This window comes from Microcaecilia unicolor, chromosome 10, assembly GCF_901765095.1.
Source record: "Microcaecilia unicolor chromosome 10, aMicUni1.1, whole genome shotgun sequence".
In the NCBI taxonomy this organism is placed as follows: domain Eukaryota; kingdom Metazoa; phylum Chordata; class Amphibia; order Gymnophiona; family Siphonopidae; genus Microcaecilia; species Microcaecilia unicolor.
Genome location: NC_044040.1, coordinates 126,399,583 through 126,412,701, shown reverse-complemented (window position 1 = coordinate 126,412,701; position 13,119 = coordinate 126,399,583). Strand labels below are relative to the sequence as shown.

Genomic DNA, 13,119 nt, shown 5'->3' with positions numbered 1-13,119 from the left:
TTTATTTAAGAGCCTCCTGTGGGGAACCGTGTCGAAAGCCTTGCTGAAATCTAAGTAGATGACGTCCATAGCACGGCCTTGATTTAATTCTCCTGTCACCCAGTCAAAGAATTCAATGAGATTCGTTTGGCACGATTTCCCTTTGGTGAAACCATGTTGTCTCGGATCTTGCAACTTATTGGCTTCCAGAAAATTCACTATCCTTTCCTTCAGCATGGCTTCCATTACTTTTCCAATAACCGAAGTGAGGCTTACCGGCCTGTAGTTTCCAGCTTCTTCCCTATCCCCACTTTTGTGAAGAGGGACCACCTCCGCCGTTCTCCAATCCCTCGGAACCTCTCCCGTCTCCAAGGATTTATTAAACAAGTCTTTAAGAGGACCCGCCAGAACCTCTCTGAGCTCCCTCAGTATTCTGGGGTGGATCCCGTCCGGCCCCATGGCTTTGTCCACCTTCAGCTTTCCGAGTTGTTGATACACACTCTCTTCTGTGAACGGCGCTCTATCCACCTCATTCTCAGGTGTACTTTTGCTAGTCCCTCTCGGTCCTTCCCCAGGGTTTTCTTCAGTGAAAACAGAACAAAAGTATCTATTTAGCAAATTGGCTTTTTCTTCATCATTTTCTACATAGCGTTTTGTTGTATCTTTTAGTCTCACAATTCCCTTTATAGTCTTTCTCCTTTCACTAATATACCTGAAGAAGTTTTTGTCTCCCCTCCTTATATTTCTAGCCATTTGTTCTTCCGCTTGCGCCTTCGCCAGACGTACCTCTCTCTTGGCTTCTTTCAGTTTCATCCGGTATTCCTCCCCGTGTTCCTCCTCTTGAGATTTTCTATATTTCTGGAACGCTAACTCTTTAATCTTTATTTTCTCAGCCACTTGCTTTGAGAACCATATCGGTTTCCTTTTTCTCTTGCTTTTATTTACTCTCCTTACATAAAGGTCTGTGGCCCTGTTTATTACTTCTTTTAGCCTGGACCACTGTCCTTCCACTTCTCGTATGTCCTCCCAGCCCATCAGCTCCTTCCTCAGGTATTCTCCCATTTTGTTAAAGTCAGCTCGCTTGAAATCGAGGACTTTGAGTTTAGAGTGGCCGCTGTCCACATGAGCCGTTACATCAAAACAAACCGTTTGATGGTCACTGTTTCCCAGGTGCGCAGCCACTCGGACATTTGACACACTATCCCCATTCGTGAGCACCAGATCCAACGTGGCTCCCTCCCTCGTGGGTTCGTTCACCATTTGTCTGAGCAGAGCACTTTGGAAAGCATCCACAATCTCTCTACTTCTTTCCAATTTTGCAGACAGAACCTTCCAATCTACATCCGGCAGTTTAAAATCTCCCAACAACAGCACCTCTCTTTTCTTCCCCAACTTTTGAATATCAGCAATCAGATCTTCATCTAGTTCTACCAATTGTGTCGGGGGTCTATAGACAACACCCACGTGGACCAAGGTTCTATCCTCTCTTTTTAAGGTGATCCATATCGCTTCCTCCTTTCCCCAGTTCCCTGTCATTTCAGTCGCTGGGATATCATTTCTCACATACAGAGCTACTCCTCCACCTATATGTCCCTCTCTATCCTTCCTAAAAAGATTATAGCCTGGTATGTTTACATCCCATTCATGGGAACCATTGAGCCATGTCTCTGTGACTGCAACTATGTCCAAGTCAGACTCCAAAATCAGGGCTTGAAGGTCAGGAATTTTATTGCTTAGACTGCGAGCATTTGTGGTCATCGCTTTCCATGTACATTTCCTAGTATGTGTTTTGGTTTTAGTGATTTGTGAGGGTGTTTTCTGTTTGGGTACCTTCTCATATTTTTGTTCCCCCTTCCTTGCTTTTTCTTCTTTTTCCGCTTCAGTTTTATTTTCAGGAACATCAGAGTGCAGTAGTGGAGCAAAAGAATTTTGTAGTGGCAACACTTGTGCGGGCGGATGCTTCTGTGTCACATGATGAAGTCTGCCCGAGCCTACTGTGAACCATCTGTTCTTATGTGGTTTTATTCTTTGAGGCAGTGGTGAGAAGTTATGATTCTGCACAGTCCTATAAGTTGCTTTAATTGCATCTAATTCTTGCATTACTTTACAGAGCTCTTGTTTTAAAGTAGATAGCTGAAGACAGATAGGACAAGCTTTAAGTCTCCAGATGATTGGCCTTGAAACTAAAGCATCACAATTATTGCAGAGAATACAAGTCATCCTGATTGGTTGAAATGGGTATGAACAGGTGTACTATGTTGGAGTAATAGCCTGCAAGACTGCCTGTGTATGATTGGGTAAATTAATGAGGACTGGTTTGTCTATAAATGAGTGGCAAACCCTGGGGTGGGATTATAAGTCCCAAAGTGTCAGCTAAATGCTGCTGTTATCAAGGGAATGCTCTAGTTGAATGGACCCAAATGGTCCAGTCTGAGCAAGAATTTTCACTTGATTTAACTTTTAAAACTGATATTGCTAACTTTCCTTATCACTAAGTCTAAATATTCCCAATAATTATAGCAGTTCCTCTCTATCAGATTTTGGCAGGAACAGAAAGAAAGCCAGAAAGAAAGAGAGAGAGGTTTCACAGTGCTAATTAAAATTATTAAGCAATAAGCATTAAAATTTAAAGAGATGATCAGGTAGCTCACCTAGAGAAACCAGCTAGTTGAGAAGTGTGGGGATTTATAGGTCAGAATTAAACCTTTCCTTTGCAGGAGATTTTGGTTAATCGGTAATTGCAGCCAGTACAGTGGTAACTAAAGGAAGTTGCTGCAGAGGGTTCTTCATCTGTTCTTTTAACTCCACAAACTCTTGTAATTTCTTGGGTTCAACAAATAAGTAATAAGGAAATAAAACACTTACAAAGGAATCGCTCTAGGAAGGTCCCACCTAGGGCAATGATTCTTGGCTTAAAAGCCAAGAGTTCACACCTCCTAGTCTGCGATTCCCTTGATATATCAGGAAATATATTTATCTTTGAACCCAAAAAACTATCAGCCATGTATCAGAAATACAATTTCAAAACATTGTTCCTATCTAAATCAAAGGCAAAAGTCACTAGTAATATAACTCTCTATATAGGGTATTTTAGGAAGATTTATCATTCTCAAGTTATTTTTCCTTAATTGGTTCTCCAGAAGTTCCACTTTTTTACAAGAAACATGACTGTCCTTCATTACCAGCTTAACTGATTTTCGTAGAGAAACCATTTCCGTAATCAAAGTCTCTATTTTTATATCTTGGACTTCCACTTTGTTAGATAAGTATTGATATAATCACATATTCCTGAAAAAGTTTTGACATCTGAAGAAGAGAATTATTCACACTCTGCAACACTTCCCATAGTGCGTCCATTATGACATTTTTTGGCTTCACCAGGTCCAATTTCTCCACAGAAACCGCTCCAGATATTTTCGGGGGGAAGAGCTCACTCTCCAATCCCCCAGTTGGTTTATTATCCAGAGTCAATGCTGCGCCAGGACCTCCTCAGATCGCGTGAGAATCCTAACCCACTTCGGGCGTTTCCACTGTCGACCTCCATAGCGAAGCGTTACTGTTTCCGGGTCTTGGAGAGGTCATGCCAACAGGGGGACTCAAAGTCACTCCCTCTCCACTGAGATTCGGCAATAAAGCCTTGCTGTTCCCCGAAGCAGGAACCGATATCCCCGACGTTATGACCCCGAATCTCTCCAAAGTAGACTGAGAAGTGGTGGGAACCCCAGCCATGTTCGAGGAGGACACCACCACGGCTTTGCCTTATTTCTTCCCCATTCTCTGGGGAGTGCGCCTACTTCTTCAGGTATTCTGGTGTAAAACGGGAACTCAACTAACGTACGTCCTCCCTCGACGCCATCTTGGATCCTCCAGTTTGGGACACTCTTTGTCTGGTTTCTCCTCAGAGGCCTGTCTGATATGGGTAACCCTTCAGCATAGCCCTCTAAGTCATTGAAACACGGAAGCCCCTCCACCACTTAAAAGGTGGTGTCCCTCCTTGACCGATAACCACGCCCCAGTTCCGCCTTCACCATGCCTCCGACACCCCCCGTCAACTTTACCTGTTTCCGCGACGGATTGCAATTGGAAACGCCCAAAATCGGCTTTCGATTATACCGATTTGGGCGCCCATGGGAGAAAGACGCCCATCTCCCGATTTGGGTCGCAATATAGGCATTTTTCTCTTTCAATTATAAGCAGGATAGACTAAATTTCAACATACACCCTCGTTATATGGGTGTGCTTGTAAGATACTGTTACTATTAATATAAGGTATTCTCAAGTTAACAAGCGGGTAATGAGGACAGAATGTGGATCACTTTTCACAGCGAAAGCGAAAATGTATTTTAACTTTGTCATCAAATAATAGATTTAAACATAGTGGAGGCAACACTCCCAACCGAAGGGCTATAAGAAACAAGGCCCTGGGCAATATATAATACTGTATGGCACTCAGCCTCAAGTAGTAAAATGTTATGTGCTTTCTTGGTGACATTTGGTTGTATATTCTGTCGAAGGAATACTTGACACATTGCGCTCGACAGACACATGCACACAGGGTTGGCGCAAGATAAGTTGAACCATAGAATAAGTAGGGGTTACAGTTAATCGTGGGGGGGGGGGGGGGTATGGAAGTGAGAGAGAAAAGATAAAACTGTATGGTGATATTAGCTACGATGATGATATATTGTATCTGTGGAGTTCTTGAGATTTGTATCTGCTATGTTACCGTTAATAAAAACTATTTAAAAATAAACATAACTAAATGGGCTGTAAGACCTTAATGCAGTACATTGGTTTTCTTATATTTTGTTCTTGTGATGACTTATACTGTGCCAAAACTGGAAATACAGTGAGTACTACGTTCAGTTCTGCTCGCCGTATCTCAAAAAAGATATAGTGGAATTAGAAAAGGTTCAAAGAAGAGTGACCAAAGTGATAAAGGGGATGGAACTCCTCTTCTATGAGGAAAGGCTAAAGAGGTTAGGGCTCTTACCTTGGAAAAGAGATGGATGAGGGGAAATATGAATGAAGTCTACAAAATCCTGAGTGGTATAGAACGAGTAGAAGTAAATCAATTTTTTACTCATTCCAAAAGCACAAAGACTACGGGACACTCAAGGAAATTACATGGAAATACTTTTAATATTTCAATGTTTTTATTGATTGTATAAGCAAAAGACAAATAACATATTGAAACTGTCTCATTAACAACCAGACTGTGCACATAACAACACTGCACATTCGCATTGAATCTCACCATCCATTACAATTTTTCAATTAACCTCACCCATCCCTCCCCCCCCCCCCCAATTTACTCCCTCCCCAACCCCCCTCCTTCCCCCAGTTATTATATTAGAGCATTTTAATTAGTTATAGTCAACCTGGCCAACATACCAAATATCTCATTGATATACACACACATTTCAATAACAATGCCCCTCCCAATTGGCATAACACAACATCTGTTAAAGACACTCCAATATCAAAATATCAAGTAACTGCGTGATATTAACCCATTGCTGGCGTTATCATAAATGAGAAAAACTTATCCTTACCCCTCCCCAATCCCAACCATCCCCCCTCTACCCAGACCCATGCCACATGCCACTTCACACTACTTTAAGCATTCAGTATTCTACTACGTGCCACTGCGGTCAATGATTCCCAAAACGGACACCACCTCTGAAGAAATATTCTTCCTTGGGGGAAGACAAGTCCCCTATACCTCTGCGTTCCAATGAACAGAGAAAAATCATGCTAGATCACCACTGCTGTAATGTTGGAGACTCCACAGTTATCCAATGCTGAAGAATGGATTTCTTACCAATAAGGATTGCCCTTTTTAAAAATGGCTTCAAATCCTTAGGCAAAAACGGGGACACCCTGAAAATGTCAAACAGTTGGGACGGATTTGGTTGCCAAATAACCCCCCAAAGCAAAGAGACATTTTGACACACTTGCCTCCAAAACTCAAAAATCCGTGGGCAAGTCCAAAACATGTGTCCTAAGACTGCTGGAGATTGAGCACATTTTGTGCATACATCATCCGCCCTCATGGCTGCCTGGTAAGCCCTATGTGGGGATATGTACATCCGCAGTAAAAATTTATAATGTGTTTCTCGCAATGTCACATTTTCAGTTAAATTTTGAATACCCAAGAGACACGTCTTCAGCTTATCCCCCTGAAGATTCACTGCTAACTCTCTTTTCCTACTGCACACTAATTTACCATAATCAACTTCACCCAAGTGTTCCCGCAAAATAGAATGATAATATTTGAGAGGGATTGACAACTGAGCATCGAGCCCAAAAATGGTAAGAAGCTTTTCCCATACCTGTGGTGTTAAAGAAGACGAAGGAACAGACCTTACATAGTGGCGCAACTGAAACATACAGAAAAAGTTCACGCCCTCCAAACCATACTCCACTTGCAGGTCCTCCAGGGACTTAAGGGCTCCATCCTCTCTGTATAACTGATGCAAATATTGAACCCCCTAGATGCCCAAGAAGCAAAATTCACTGAGGTGGATCCTGGCAGAAAGTCCGCACTACCCTGTAACGGTAACAATGGAGAGGACTCTGCTGACAAGCCATAAAAATGACATCCAACGCTACGCCACACGGTGCAGAAGCGGCAGGCGTACACAGACTCCTTGGCGACGCATGCAGCCAAGCACTAAAATGAAGCGGAGCAAGCAACCCTGTCTCGGCCTCGGTACACGAGAAGTAAGAAGAGTCACGAAACCAATCAGTAAGATGACGCATATTGCTGGCCACCGAATATAGCTTTACACTAAGTAGCCCCATTCCCCCCTGCAGGTGAGGGAGAAAGAGTTGAGACGCCTGTAACTTAGGTCTCTTACCCTGCCATGATAACGTGTCACCAGACGCATCACCAGTTTATCATCTCCATGTTTAAGGAATATAGGTAAATTTGTAACACATAAGTTCACTTAGGAAATACTTTTAAAACAAATAGGAGGAAATATTTTTTCACTCAATGAATAGTTAAGCTGGTTGATGCTGGTTGATGCGGTAACAGAGTTTAGCATATCTGGGTTTAAAAAAGGGTTGGACAAGTTACCGGAGGAAACGTCCATAATCTGCTATTGAGACAGACTTTGGGAAGCAACTGCTTGCCCTGGGATTTGTAGCATGGAATGTTGCCATGATTTTAGTTTGTACCAGGTACTTGTGACCTGGCTTGGCCACTGTTGGAAATAGGATACTGGGTTTGATGGACCATTGGTCTGACCCAGTATGGCTACTCTTATGTTCTTATGAGATAGAATAATAGAATTCAGTAGCATCCAAAACATATTTTTTATGTTTTAATCATTGTCAGGTTCTCAGGTTCAGAGCCCGCTGGGCCGGGCTCTGGAGCAAACGTGAGCCCTTGGGCTGCTGACGAGGAGCGACAGCAGCAGGCAAAACCCACCAATCAACGCTGGGCAAACACACCGGCACCGGCAGGGACTGCAGGCACCGCCCAGCGAGCCGGAACACACGGACTGGAATCCCCCGGACTGGAGGACACAGGACTGGAACACGGGACTGCAATCCCCCGGACTGGAGGACACAGGACTGGAACACACACTGGACCGGAACACACTAGACTGGAGTGCACCAGACTGGAACACACACCGGACCGGAACACACTGGACTGGAGCACACTAGTCTGGTCCGTACAGCTTCACCTGCACTTGGCTACTACCCCCCCCCCCCCCCAAGGGTTGAGCCCTTGGGTTTGAGTGGCCGGCAGGACTTACCGGATACCGGATGACACAAGGACCAGGACTGGAAACAGAAGAGACAACAGTGCTCCAAGGAACTGGACTAACCAGGGCACTCCTAGGCCTACACTAACAAAAGGACTTCCTAAGCCCTATACTAACAAGCTAAACACAAAACTAACAAGCTTCCTAAGCACTACTCTAGCAAGCTAGATACAAAACTAACAAGGTGCTTCCTAAGCACTATCCTAGCAAGCTAGACACAAAACTAACAAGGTGCTTCCTAAGCCCTACTCTAGCAAGCTAGATATAAAACTAACAAGGTGCTTCCTAAGCACTACTCTAGCAAGCTAGACACAAACTATCAAGGTGCTTCCTAAGCACTACCCTAGCAAGCTAGACACAAAACTAACAAGGTGCTTCCAAAACCAAGAGGGAAAAGCAGGGGAACCCCAAGGGAAAAGCAGGAAACCTAAACACACAGACACCAGTGCACACTGCCCTAACACTAACCTGGACCTTAGCAAAAGCAAGCAGGGAAACTAGACACAAAGTCAGAAGTGCACACTGCACCACCCTACCTAAAACAAACACCACCGTTGCAAAGGCCCTGAAAGAAAGAACACCACTTCCTTATCAAGGCCCTCCCTGATGATGTCACACTCCCTAGACCCAGGCAGCACACTGAAACACAGAGAACACACTGAAACCCATAGAGGCCCAACCCACACCAATGCAGCACCGTGAGGCACTTGAAGCCAGTACACCCAAAGAGAGGTAGAGCAACTCAGGCAACACTCACAGCTGCAGTAAAGTGAGACAATTAGCCCCATGCTGCTGGAAGCTGCCAGCACAGAGAGAGAGAGCCAGCTCAGAAAGGACAGACAAAAGAAACAGAAGCCAGTTAAGCTGACCACCAGGAAAAAGGTAAGTTTGAGAGGAGTTATGACCACAATCATAACAGCCATCTATATTCAAAGCACAACACATTGGTTGATAAGCTTAATAGAGAACAAGAAAAGACAGTGAACCGTCCAACATGGTACAATAAAATGTTTTACAGAGAACATACCCCAAGAAACCTTCCCCTTCTGTACTCCCCTTCCTCCCTCCCTATAAACCCACCCAACTGTTTCCACTCACCAAAACAACACAACAGATGTATGGATCAGTAGGACCCAAAACAGTACAAAACAAGTCAAGTCATAAACAATACAGTTTATACCAAATTGTGTAACCACCCTTAGGTTTTGCCTTTGGGTTTAACAAGCAATGCCACTTACATGTAAGGTCTAGATAAATGAATTTAAACAATCTATGTTTAAGGCATATGCCCTAAATATGTAATACTTGGTAGCAATAATGAAACAGTGATGGAATACTCACATAGCAGGCAGCCCACAGATTTAATTTCCACTGAAAATAATTAACTTTGTATGAACTTAAAGGCTAAATCTGTGCTGCTTGCTATTTTGTATTTTGGCAGTGTATTATTTACCTGCATAATAAAATCGCACTTGCAAATATTTTTGTGCCACAGCTTTAGTTAACGAAAGCTGTCAAAGAAAGGGCTCTGATGGAAACCTAAGCAAAGAACATGTAACAATTACCAAATTGTAGACTGCGGCTATTATTGTATGAATGGGTAACCCTAATTACCATCAGAGGCAGACATGTTATAATTGGGTAATAACTGAGAAAATGTTGTTATCAAATCATATTAGGAAGCTTGATGACAATCTGGTTAACTTCTGCTGATTATCAACCACCTAATAGTTTTAAGGCTAGAGTTTGTTTGCAGAATTCATGCTGATTCATTTCCCCTTCACCAGATTTGTTCCTCCTTGGTTAATTTTAAACAAGAAGCTAACAAATGATTTACTCTGGTCTTACAACAAGGAAATCCCATCAAGCTGTGCATCACCGTTTGGGAAACATGTCATTCAGCTCCTACAGCATCTTAGCCATCATTATTCCCGGGACTCATCTATATACAAACACGCAGCCAGAAGACAAAGATTAACCCCCCCATACACACACACAAAATCATGCCTTTTACAATCAAACAGACTTGAAGAAGAAATAAATATATATCATAGAACTGGAGAATCTTGGCACTTTTAGACTTCTGCATGAAGGTAGTTTTGCCCTCATAATTCAATATTTGTCTTTTAAATAGTAGTAATAAATAATATTAAGTGCATTTTTATAACATACCTCTGCATTCTACAAATCAAAATGAGCAAGTTCACACAAACCATATTTCTCTTTTTGATCTAGAAAAAAAATGGATTTTAAAGGCTCCCAGGTTTCAACCTAATTCATGTTTAATGTTGGATATCAATGTCATAAATAAGTAAATAAATACATAGAAACTCTGTTGAGCACCTGATTCTAAGATGATGACTGTTCAAAGTGGCTCTTTAACAGGAGGAAAAAAAATCTTTCCCTCCGCATTTATAACAAATTATTACTCTACCTATGAAAAGTTATTCTGTTATTATACTTCCTCTGTGTACATCCGTATGCTGCACAAGCTGTTATGTTTGAAAATATAAGTGAGATTAAATAAAAAGGCTACCAACAATAAAGAACGACAAAGTGGATTCAGCAGCTCATACGTTTGTTAGACTTGTTTTTAGTGTACGGAGCAGGGTTGCCAGGTGGAAAATTTTTTTCCAGCCTAAAGGAGCCCAAAATCCAGCCCAAAACCCGCCCAAACTCAAACCCCGCCCCTGACACCCCCGCCCCCGCGTCATCACCCCCGCCCCCGCCGTCATCAACCCCGCCCCCGCCGTCATCGGCCCCGCCTCCCCGTCACTAACCCCGCCTCCCCCGTCACTAACCCCGCCTCCCACGTCACTAACCACGCCTCCCACGTCACTAACCCCGCCCAGAAACGTCATTAACCCCGCCCACCGCGGCCGAAAAAAGCCGGCGAAAAAACCGCAAAAGCCGGCGAAAAAACCGCCCCGAAGCCAAAAAGGAGCCCAAAAAACCGCAACCCGCCGCGGGCAAAAATTTCCCGCGGCGGGTCGCGGAAAACCGCCCAATTGGGCGGTAAAACCGCCCACCTGGCAACACTGGTACGGAGATGACGGCTGCGTGGAGGAAAGGAAACAAGTTTAACTAATCGGCTTAAAGTAACTTTTTGACGTCATCTCGTCTCCTGTTTATAGGTACTGTATAGTTTTAGTTGGGGGAGGGGGTGGCGCAGAGGCACTTGCCACTTGCCGTGACGTCTACACCCACTCCACCTCTCCTTTTACATGCAAAAGAACCGGAGATTAGAGAAAGGAGTTTCCCGCCTTTTAAGACTGGCATTGAGAGCTAATGAGTGGGCTTTGCCGCTAATAATTTTGTTTTGGAGCTTGAGGTTGGTGGTTTCCATGGTTACCGGGCAGGAACGGGGTATGAAGGGGTGGGGGAGAGGGGTTGGGCGCGTGCGCATGCCTGGTTTTATTCAGAATCCCGAGTCTGGAGCAGTGTTGCCAGGTGGGCGGTTTTACCGCCCAATTGGGCGGTTTTCCGCGACCCGCCGCGGGAAATTTTTGCCCGCGGCGGGTTGCGGTTTTTTGGGCTCCTTTTTGGCTTCGGGGCGGTTTTTTCGCCGGCTTTTGCGGTTTTTTCGCCGGCTTTTTTCGGCCGCGGTGGGCGGGGTTAATGACGTTTCTGGGCGGGGTTAGTGACGTGGGAGGCGGGGTTAGTGACGGGGGAGGCGGGGTTAGTGACGGGGGAGGCGGGGTTAGTGACGGGGAGGCGGGGCCGATGACGGCGGGGGCGGGGTTGATGACGGCGGGGGCGCGGGTGATGACGCGGGGGCGGGGGTGTCAGGGGCGGGGTTTGAGTTTGGGCGGGTTTTGGGCTGGATTTTGGGCTCCTTTAGGCTGGGAAAAAAATTTCCACCTGGCAACCCTGGTCTGGAGTGGAGGCGGGATGCTATATGCTGTCAGGTTTCGAGTGAGTGAGCAGGCAGGTTGGCAGGCAGGCTTCGTTTAGCCTGCTTTCGAGGTGAGTTCGCTGGAGTGTACTTGTGAGAGACGGGGAACGTGTATGAGTGAGTTGGGTGCGGGGGAAAAGTTGTCAAGAGAGTTGAAGCGAAGCTTCTGCAAAAACTTTATCGCAGAAGAAGTAGTGTAAATGAGCAGCGATAATGTTTTTTTAATCTCGTTCCACTTTGTGAGGAAGCCCTCTGCCGAATTTTGATTAGCACAAGCTGCACCAAATGTTTCTTCCTGTGGTTTAGTTTGATTTAGTGTTTATCCCAAACTGCCATGGACGTTGGCACTCGAATGATTTGTTTTCCTGGTTCCAAAGGCTTCTGCTAATGTTTTTGTTCTGTGTTGTCTATGTGAATAATGAAGCGTAATTTCTAATTTGTAACGATCGTCGAAAAGGGTTTGTTTTTTGTCATAAAAAGCAAGAGATCATTTTTTTTCCTGCTTTGGCCCCAGGTGTACTTGTTGCCAGTGACAATGCGGCTTTAATGTTCGGTTAATAAATCAAGTGTACCAGTTTTGACTAGCGAGTTTCTACAGTTGAACAAATGGCAGGCCTTTAGGAATGGGCCCTGAGTTGGGTTTTTTTTCCGTTTAAATTTTATATGATACATTAGTTGCTAAACCTTATTTTACTCTATAGTTCATTTAAACTGTTAATTTGGTAGCTTCGGAGTAACGTTTCTGTTTCATTTTGTGTTCTTAAGTAGGAATAGGATGCTGTCTTGCCAAAGATTAAGTGTGATGGTCTGTGTAGTTTACATATGTGTATGCATAGTAAAAACCGTCCTGTCAGTATTCAGCTGGCGGTGGTCAGTGTTTTTATGTCCGCTGCTGGCTGTATTATTGGATTTTGAATGCTGGATTCATTTCCGGGCACTCGCACTGAATATCAGGTTGTATGTTGGCTGCTAAAAACTTGTGCAGTTAAGTGCAATATACAGCCCTTAAAAACATAGGACAGCCTTTTTATGCAGACGAGGGTTGCCAGGTGGAAATTTTTTTCCCCACCCAAACCAGCCTAAATCCAGCCCAAACCCCGCCCCTGACACCCCCGCCTCCCCCGTCATCGGCCCCGCCTCCCCCGTCATCAGCCCCGCCCAAAACGTCACTAACCCCGCCCCCCGCGGCCGAAAAAACCACCCTGAAGCCCAAAAAGCAGCCCAAAAAACCGCAACCCGCCGCGGGCAAAAATTTCCCGCGGCGGGTTGCGGAAAACCGCCCAATTGGGCGGTAAAACCACCCACCTGGCAACACTGATGCAGACCAATTTGTGGTTCTTTAGTGGTTAGGGGCTGAATATCGGCACTTAACCACATAAGTGCTTACTCCGTCCCTGGAACACCCACAGTTAACCAGTTTCTGCTTAGGTGCTAACTGTGGATGATCATTGGCACCAACTGGTTAAT

At 44.6% G+C, this 13,119-nt stretch overlaps 1 long non-coding RNA gene across 1 annotated transcript in view; it reads left to right on the top strand.

The window, feature by feature from the left end:
• The first annotated feature begins 11,643 nt into the window (after positions 1 to 11,643).
• The window catches only part of LOC115478888, a 55,491-nt gene continuing 54,015 nt past the window's right edge, over positions 11,644 to 13,119 (top strand). The window contains exon 1 of the long non-coding RNA XR_003943587.1: positions 11,644 to 11,723. This is a non-coding gene — a long non-coding RNA (uncharacterized LOC115478888). The remainder of the gene's footprint in view (positions 11,724 to 13,119) is intronic.